We start from the raw sequence: 10,597 nt of genomic DNA, 5'->3' as shown, positions 1-10,597 counted from the left end.
ACGGAGGCCGCAGAATCAGCGGCGTTGGGCCGCACACAGACCCAACTTTAAGTGAGGTCTGCATTGCTAGAACCTCGGACACCCTGCCAGTGGTAGGTTCCAAATCATGTGTGTCCGCACACGAGGAGCTTGACCGGGCGTTGAACGTCGAATTCAGCTCCGCGGACATCTTCCGACACTCGCCTTTAGGTGATGTGCTAAACGCATTAAAAACACTCTCGTTAGCGGGGGACTCACGACCGAATTATATCCGGTTTGAACTGGAGGTTGACGATGAATTTCGCTTCCCCCCCCCGCCCACTTAATAGCCATTGTCAAAGATTTAACTGGCATGCTCGATTACGGCTCCGACGACATCGACGGTATGGATGACGATGCCGGAGAAGAGGAGGCCCAAAACCCGCCGTTTACCGGACGCTGGACGGCCGATTCCTCATATGACGTATACATGGTGGATGCACCAAAAGAGAATAGCGGCGATGACAAGGAAGATCCAGTTGAGGATAAACCTCCCGAGATACAATCAAAGCGTCAGCGTCAGCGGCGCCACTCTGAGTCACGCCGCAGCAAAGACAGCAACACCGGCACAGGACAAGATAACACTCTGGACGGTGTCGAAGACAAAGAAGACCCCGTTGAGGCGAGTTCCGAACAAGATGAACGGGAAGACGGGCAAGTTACCCCTGATGAACGGGCCACACACGAAGACTCGGAGGACTGTAATTATCTTCCGCTCTCCGAGGACGAGGCGAGCCTTGGCACTGAGGATTTTATCCTGCCTGAGGAACCTCTCGAGCAGGAGCGCTTTAAGCGCCAGCTAATAGCCACCGCAAGGAACCTGAAAAAGAAACAGCAGCAGCTTCAAGCTGATCAAGATCTCCTTAATGATAGAAGGACTGACGTCTTGGAAGCCGAGGAATACGGCCTCAAGCGCCCAGCCAAAAGCTACCCGAAGCGCAAATTGCTACCTCAGTTCGATGACGAGGCGTTGGAGCCCATACCACCATCGCGCAATGCGGCTGACCGACCTGCACGTGTTCGGGATAAAGCGGCAACTCAAGCCGAACACCAGCCTGCCCTACCTCACCGTAAATGCAGAGACAAAACAGCTCGGGGACACACATATGACCTACGGCGGGACTTGGACAGTAGAGCAGGTCAGAACAGGTCGATCTATGGATCACGAGGACGTGCCCCGACATGCGATAACGGCTATCTTGCCGGATGCAATAGTCATTCTCATGCCCGGGATGAGAACCGCAGATGGACTCCATCCGAGCTACGTCGCGACGTGGCCTGATATAGAGGCGCCGCTCACCCACTTTGCTTCACCGACGAAGTAATGGACCACGAATTCCCAGAAGGGTTTAAACCCATGAATATCGAATTATACGATGGAACAACAGATCCCGTGGTATGGATCCTGTGGAGATGACCTTCACGCCATTAAATACCTACCACTAAAACTAAAAGGACCAGCTCGACACTGGTTAAACAACCTTCCAGAGAACTCCGTTGGCAGCTGGGAAGACCTTTAAGACGCCTTTCGCGATAACTTCCAAGGCACATATGTCCGGCCACCAGACGCCGATGACTTAAGTCACATCATAAAGCAGCCCGGAAAGTCAGCCAGAAAGCTCTGGACTAGGTTCTTAATTAAAAAGAACCAAATTGTCGATTGTCCGGATGCCGAAGCCGTCGCGGCCTTCAAACACAGCGTTCGGGACGAATGGCTCGCTCGCCACCTTGGTCAGGAAAAACCAAAATCCATGACAACCCTTACCGCTCTTATGACCCGCTTTTGCGTGGGAGAAGATAGTTGGCTCGCTCGTAGGAGCAATGGTGCCAGCAACCCAGGCACTTCCGAAGTCCGAGACGCCAATGGAAAGCCACAACGCAATAAATACAAGCGTCATAATAATGATGAAATAACACAAGACACAGCAGTTAACGTCAGATTCAGCGGCTCCAAGCCCGGTCAACGGAAAAGGCCATCCAAGGCAAATAGAGACGGACCATCCAACCTCGATAAGATATTGGATCGACCATGCCAGATTCATGGCACCCCCGATAAACTAGCTACCCATACCAACAGAAGTTGGTAGGTCTTCAAACAAGCCGGCAAATTAAAAGCCGAACACAAGGGGAAGGGGCCTGCCAGTTACTGCGGGGGCAGAACATTTGAGTTATTTGATACAGCGATACTAGGCTTTTCACTTCCATTTGTGGAGGTGTAATGGATCTCATCGAACTTTGTTAGTAGTTCCTTCTTTATGAATGAGATGAGGCAAAGCTTTTGCCTCCGTTTCAAAAAAAATCACGTCAAGAGGAATTTCTTTTATAGAGCCGATAATGGAGTGAAGTCCATGGGTGCAACGCCAGAAGCTACAGAGTACTAGTAGAGTACTAGCACTTTACATACAGAGCCATATTGCACAGTTCCCAATGTCGTGCCAGGCTTTTCCAGCTCCTCGGGCCTAATTGGGAGGTGCTAGTTTAAATATACTAACCAGCTGACGAGGAAGCTGCAAGCGAGGTGTGGCTAGGGCGAGCACGCGAGCCACGAGATGATGGGAAGGAAAACTAGATCACGTGGCTGGGCTATCGAGTGCACCCAGATTATGGTGCGACACATCCGTTCGACTTCAAAACTCAAACTACCCGTATACAATATTGGCTTGCAGCGAAGTTATGATACGTCTCCAACGTATCTATAATTTTTGATTGCTCCATGCTATATTATCTACTGTTTTGGACTATACTGGGCTTTATTTTCCACTTTTATATTATTTTTGGGACTAACCTATTAACCGGAGGCCCAGCCCAGAATTGCTGTTTTTGCCTATTTCAGTGTTTTGGATAAACGGAATATCAAACTGAGTCCAAACAGAATAAAATCTTCGGGAATGTGATTTTCTCATCGAACGTGATCCAGGAGACTTGGACCCTGCTGCAAGGAACAAAAGAGGCGGTCACGAGGGTGGGGGGTGCCCCCCGCTAGGGCACGCCCCCTGCCTCGTGGGCCCCACGTTGCTCCTCCGGCGTACTTCTTCCTCCTATATATACACACGCACCCCCAAACGATCAGAGGAGGAGCCAAAAACCTAATTCCATAGCCGCAACTTTCGGTATCCACGAGATCCCATCTTGGGGCCTGTTCCGGAGCTCTGTCAGAAGAGGGCCGTCATCACAGAGGGCTTCTACATCATCATAGCCTCTCTGATGAAGTGTGAGTAGTTTACCTCAGACCTTCGGGTCCATAGTTAGTAGCTAGATGGCTTATTCTCTCTCTTTGAATCTTAATACAAATTTCTCCCCCTCTCTTGTGGAGATCTATTCGATGTAATCTTCTTTTTGCGGTGTGTTTGTTGAGACCGATGAATTGTGGGTTTATGATCAAGTCTATCTATGAATAATATTTGAATCTTCTCTGAATTATTTTATGCATGATTGGTTATCTTTGCAAGTCTCTTCGAATTATCCGTTTGGTTTGGCCAACTAGATTGGTAGTTCTTGCAATGGGAGAAGTGCTTGGCTTTGGGTTCGATCTTGCGGTGTCCTTACCCAGTGACAGAAGGGGCAGCAAGGCACGTATTGTATCATTTTCATCGAGGATAACAAGATGGGGTTTATTTCATATTGCATGAATTTATCTCTCTACATCATGTCATCTTGCTTAAGGCGTTACTCTGTTTTTAACTTAATACTCTAGATGCATGTTGGATAGCGGTCGATGAGTGGAGTAATAGTAGTAGATGCAGAATCGTTTCGATCTACTTGTCACGGACCTGATGCCTATATACATGATCATTCCTAGATATTCTCATAACTATGCTCAATTATGTCAATTGCTCAATAGTAATTTGTTCACCCACCGTAGAATACTTATGCTCTTGAGAGAAGCCACTAGTGAAACCTATGGCCCCCGGGTCTATTCTCATCATATCAATATCCATCACTTTAATCTTGTTTTGCTTTTTACTTTGCCTTTACTTTTTACTTTGCATCTTTATACCAAAAATACCAAAAATATTATATCTATCAGATCTCACTCTCGTAATTGACTGTGAAGGGATTGACAACCCCTAATTGCGTTGGTTGCGAGTAGCTATCGCTTTGTGAAAGTACGAGGGACTTGAGCGTGTGCTCCTACTGGATTGATACCTTGGTTCTCAAAAACTGAGGAAAATACTTACGCTACTCTGCTGCATCATCCCCTCCTCTTCGGGGAAAACCAACGCAAGCTCAAGACGTAGCAAGAAGGATTTCTGGCGCCGTTGCCGGGGAGTCTACGCAAAAAGTCAACATACCAAGTACCCATCACAATCCCTATCTCTCGCATTACATTATTTGCCATTTGCCTCTCATTTTCCTCTCCCCCCAATTCACCATTGTTGTTTTATTCGCCCTCTCTCTCTATCCTCCCTCTCTATTTGCCTCTTTCTGCCTGTTTGCTTTTTGTTTGCTCGTGTGTTAGATTGCTTGTTTGTCATGATGGCTCAACCGAGATTTGGTGATCTTCACCTTAAAAGGTTAGAGGATATCGAAACCAATGTTAGGAAGTTTATGGTTTTGCAATTTGAGCATAATAATTTCTTTAGAAACGAGCTTAAGGAACAAAAAAGTTTTATGAGTTATATGAATAAAGAGCTTGATGATATGTCTAAAGAATTTGATTGTATAAGATCCCAAATTGCTCGTCTAGAAAAAATGACTGCTGAAATTTTGGATATGCAAGCCACCTTAGTTAATAAGATGGATGCTAAACCGGATTCCTATGAAAATCAAGATGAATATCTAAAAGTTATTGATGTGTCCCCTATTAAATCTTTATTTTGCAATATTAATCTTGATGAAACTGAATATGATCTTCCTTTACCTAGAAGGCGTTCTAAAAATTCGGAGTGTTTAGATCTTAATAATGAAATTGATGAAAGTGGGATTGAAAGAAATAAAATCTAGATGTTGCTAAACCCACTATATTGGATTTCAAGGAATTCAATTATGAAAGTTGCTCTTTAATTGATTGTGTTTCCTTGTTGCAATCCGTGATAAATTCTCCACATGCTTATAGTCAAAATAGAGCCTTCACCGAACATATTGTTGATGCCTTGATGCAATCTTATGAAAGTTTCTATCCCTAGAAAACTCTATGATGAGTGGGAACCAACTATTAAAATTAAAATTAAAGATCATGAGTTTTATGCTTTGTGTGATTTGGGTGCTAGTGTCTCTACTATTCCCAAGACTTTGTGTGATTTTCTAGATTTCCGTAATTTTGATGATTGCTCTCTAAACTTGCATCTTGCGGATTCCACTATTAAGAAACCTATGGGTAGGATTAATGATGTTCTTATTGTTGCAAATAGGAATTATGTGCCCGTAGATTTCATTGTTCTTGATATAGATTGCAATCCTTCTTGCCCTATTATTCTTGGTAGACCTTTCCTTAGAACGGTTGGTGCGATTATTGATATGAAGGAAGGGAATATTAGATTTCAATTTCCATTAAAAAAGGGAATGGAACACTTTCCAAGAAAGAAAATAAAATTACCGTATGAAACTATCATGAGAGCCACTTATGGATTGCCTACCAAAGATGGCAATACCTAGATCTATCCTCGCTTCTATGCCTAGCTAAGGGCGTTAAACGATAGCGCTTGTTGGGAGGCAACCCAATTTTCTTTTTATTCCTTGCTTTTTGCTCCTGCTTAGTAATAAATAAATAAATTATTTATCCTGTGTTTTGGTTCTGTTTTTTATGTTGAATTAGTGTTTGTGCCAAGTAGAACCGTTGGGAAGACTTGGGGAAAGTCTTGTTGAACTTGCTGTAAAAAAGAGAAACTTTAGCGCTCACGAGAACTGCTGTAATTTTTATTTGAAGAGTGATATTTAGTTAATTATTTTTGCAGATGATTAATAGATAAATTCCTCACGCCCAGAAATTTATTTTAGAATTTTTGGGGTTCCGGATCTTGCGATAGCTACAGATTACTACAGACTGTTCTGTTTTTGACAGATTCTGTTTTTCGTGTGTTGTTTGCTTATTTTGATGAATCTATGGCTAGTAAAATAGTTTATAATCCATAGATAAGTTGGAATACAGTAGGTTTAACACCAATATAAATAAATAATGAGTTCATTACAGTACCTTGAAGTGGTCTTTTGTTCTCTTTCGCTAACGGAGCTCACGAGTTTTCTATTTTGAGTTTTGTGTTGTGAAGTTTTCATGTTTTGGGTGAATTCTTTTGATGGAGCATGGAACAAGGAGTGGCAAGAGCCTAATCTTGGGGATGCCCATGGAACCCCCAAGATAATCGAAGGACACTAAAAAGTCAAAGCCTGGGGATGTCCCGGAAGGCATCCCCTCTTTCGTCCACCTCCATCGGTAATTTACTTGGAGCTATATTTTTATTCACCAACATGATATGTGTTTTTCTTGGAGCGTCTTGTATTATTTGTATCTTTGTGTCTTAGTATGACACAATCATCCTTGCTGTACACACCTTTTGAGAGAGCCATACATGAATTAAAATTTGATAGAATACTCTATGTGCTTCACTTATATCTTTTGAGCTAAGTAGTTTTGCTCTATGTGCTTCACTTATATCTTTTAAGCGTTATAATTTTGGTCTATGTGCTTCACTTAGATCTTTTAGAGCACGGTGGTGGATTCTTTTTAAAGAAACTATTGATATCTCATGCTTCACTTAAATTATTTTGAGTCTCTTAATAGCATGGTAATTTGCTTAATAATAATATGCTTGGTATTCAAGATTTGTGAAACTTTCTTTTGAGTGTGTTGAATACTAAGAAAAGATTGAAGCATGATAATTGTTTTGAGATATGGAGGTGATAATATTAAAGTCATGCTAGTTGAGTAGTTGTGAATTTAAAGAATACTTGTGTTAGAGTTTGTGATTCCCGAAGCATGCACGTATGGTGAACCGTTATGTAACGAAGTTGGAGCATGATTTGTTTATTGATTGTCTTCCTTATGAGTGGCGGTCGGGGACGAGCGATGGTCTTTTCCTACCAATCTATCCACCTAGGAGCATGGACGTAATACTTTGCTTTGATAACTTCTAGATTTTTGCAATAAGTATATGAGTTCTTTATGACTAATGTTGAGTCCATGGATTATACGCACTCTCACCCTTCCACCTTTGCTAGCCTCTCTAATACCGCGCACCTTTCGCCGGTATCATAGACCTACCATATACCTTCCTCAAAACAGCCACCATACCTACCTATTATGGCATTTCCATAGCCATTGCAAGATATATTGCCATGCAACTTTCCACCATCTAGTTCATCATGATACATTCATCATTGTCATATTGCTTAGCTTGATCATGTAGTTGACATAGTATTTGTGGCAAAGCCACCGTTCATAATTTCTTCATAGTTGTCACTCTTGATTCATTTCATATCTTGGTACACCGCCGGAGGCATCCATATAGAGTCATACTTTCTTTTAGAATCAAGTTGTAATCATTGAGTTATAAATAAATAGAAGTGTGATGATCACCATTCAATAGAGCATTGTCCCAATAAAAAAAGAGAAAGGCCAAAGAAAAAAAAAGAAGGCCCAAAAAAGAAAATAAATAAAAAGGGGCAATTCTACTATCCTTTTTCCACACTTGTGCTTCAAAGTAGCACCATGATATAGCAAGTTTCATATATTGTGCTTCAAAGTAGCACCATGTTCTTCATATAGAGAGTCTCATATGTTGTCACTTTCATATACTAGTGGGAATTTTACATTATAGAACATGGCTTGTATATTCCAATGATGGGCTTCCTCAAAATTGCCCTAGGTCTTCATGAGCAAGCAAGTTGGATGCACACCCACTTAGTTTCTTGTTGAGCTTTCATACATTTATAGCTCTAGTGCATCCGTTGCATGGCAATCCCTACTCACTCACATTGATATCTATTGATGGGCATCTCCATAGCCCGTTGATACGCCTAGTTGATGTGAGACCATCTTCTCCTTTTTGTCTTCTCCACAACCACCATTTTATTCCACCTATAGTGATATATCCATGGCTCACGCTCATGTATTGCGTGAAGAATGAAAAAGTTTTGAAAAAGTTAGAGTATGAAACAATTGCTTGGCTTGTCATCGGGGTTGTGCATGATTTAAATACTTTCTGTGGTGAAAATGGAGCATAGCCAGACTATATGATTTTGTAGGGATAACTTTCTTAGGCCATATTATTTTGAGAAGACATAATTGCTTTGTTAGTATGCTTGAAGTATTATTATTTTTATGTCAATATAAACATTTGTCTTAAATCTTTCTAATCTGAATATTCATACCACAATCAAGAAGATTTACATTGAAATTATGCCAAGTAGCACTCTACATCAAAAATTCTCTTTTTATCATTTACCTAATCGAGGACGAGTAGGAATTAAGCTTGGGGATGCTTGATACGTCTCCAACGTATCTATAATTTTTGATTGCTCCATGCTATATTATCTACTGTTTTGGACTATATTGGGCTTTATTTTCCACTTTTATATTACTTTTGGGACTAACCTATTAACCGGAGGCCCAGCCCAGAATTGCTGTTTTTTTTGCATATTTCAGTGTTTCGGACAAACGGAATATCAAACGGAGTCCAAACAGAATAAAATCTTCGGTAACATGATTTTCTCACCGAACGTGATCCAGGAGACTTGGACCCTGCTCCAAGGAACAAAAGAGGCAGTCATGAGGGTGGGGGCGCCCACCCTAGGACGCGCCCCCTGCCTCGTGGGCCCCTCGTTGCTCCTCTGGCGTACTTCTTCCTCCTATATATACACACGCACCCCCAAACGATCAGAGGAGGAGCCAAAAACCTAATTCCACCGCTGCAATTTTCTATATCCACGAGATCCCATCTTAGGGCCTGTTCCGGAGCTCCACCGGAAGAGGGCCGTCATCACGGAGGGCTTCAACATCATCATAGCCTCTCCACTGAAGTGTGAGTAGTTTACCTCAGACCTCCAGGTCCATAGTTAGTAGCTAGATGGCTTCTTCTCTCTCTTTGAATCTTAATACAAAGTTTTCCCCCTCTCTTGCGGAGATCTATTTGATGTAATCTTCTTTTTGCAGTGTGTTTGTTGAGACCGATGAATTGTGGGTTTATGATCAAGTCTATCTATGAATAATATTTGAATCTTCTATGAATTCTTTTATGCATGATTGGTTATCTTTGCAAGTCTCTTCGAATTATCCGTTTGGTTTGGCCAACTAGATTGGTAGTTCTTGCCATGGGAAGTGCTTAGCTTTGGGTTCGATCTTGCAGTGTCCTTACCCAGTGACATAAGGGGCAGCAAGGAATGTATTGTATCGTTGCCATCGAGGATAACAAGATGGGGTTTATTTCATATTGCATGAATTTATCTCTCTACATCATGTCATCTTGCTTAAGGCGTTACTCTGTTTTTAACTTAATACTCTAGATGCATGCTGGATAGCAGTCGATGAGTGGAGTAATAGTAGTAGATGCAGAATCGTTTCGATCTACTTGTCACGGACGTGATGCCTATATACATGATCGTTCCTAGATATTCTCATAACTATGCTCAATTCTGTCAATTGCTCAATAGTAATTTTTTCACCCACCATAGAATACTTATGCTCTTGAGAGAAGCCACTAGTGAAACCTATGGCCCCCGGGTCTATTCTCATCATATCAATCTCCATCACTTTAATCTTGTTTTGCTTTTTTACTTTGCCTTCACAAAAATACCAAAAATATTATATCTATCAGATCTCTCTCTCGTAAGTGACTGTGAAGGGATTGACAACCCCTAATCGCGTTGGTTGCTAGTAGCTATCGCTTTGTGCAGGTACGAGGGACTTGAGCGTGGGCTCCTACTGGATTGATACCTTGGTTCTCAAAAACTGAGGGAAATACTTACGCTACTCTGCTGCATCATCCCTTCCTCTTCAGGGAAAACAAACGCAAGCTCAAGACGTAGCAAGTTACTATTGAAAAAAGGCCACCGTGCGTTCGGCTGGGATCGAACCCACTAAACGAGGTATACACTCCCGCGACCACTAGTAGTACTCGTTGGAGTACAATGCAACCTAGAATCGCCTTTTGTCGCTAGTAGTACATTGTTCCTTACAAGAAAACACTAATAATGCCAAGAAACTACCACCACTTGCATACGTGGCAGACTTAATATAAGACTACCTTATCAATCATTGTACATGCCCTTACCAACCAGCCCTACCAAGAAACGACTACTCTAAAAGTGTCGTTATAGGCATGTTTCAACCCATGTCGCCCCTTAAGTCAACGCCTTCTATTCGACTGGCAAGTTTGGTGTTATGACTTGTAGGACCTACATGTCATTCTACACAAAAATCCTCGAGTGACCTCCTACCTCCGGCTCATCCACCTAGTCATCTTCGGCCATGGGACGCAGCGACCGCCGTCGGCAGAAGGCGAGGTCAAAACCGTCGGCGGTGCGGAGCCCATCCTGCGGCAGCCTGGATGCCAGCTCCGTTCGACGCTCGCGGCCGCTAGCTAGCCAAGATAGCTTCGGCCAGCTCCTTGTCTGCAAGATTTGCTAGCTAGATTGGCACGGCGGC

This window comes from Triticum urartu, chromosome 2A (genome assembly GCF_056163025.1).
Source record: "Triticum urartu cultivar PI428250 chromosome 2A, HENAU_Tu73, whole genome shotgun sequence".
NCBI lineage: Eukaryota > Viridiplantae > Streptophyta > Magnoliopsida > Poales > Poaceae > Triticum > Triticum urartu.
This window is presented reverse-complemented; position numbering follows the sequence as displayed.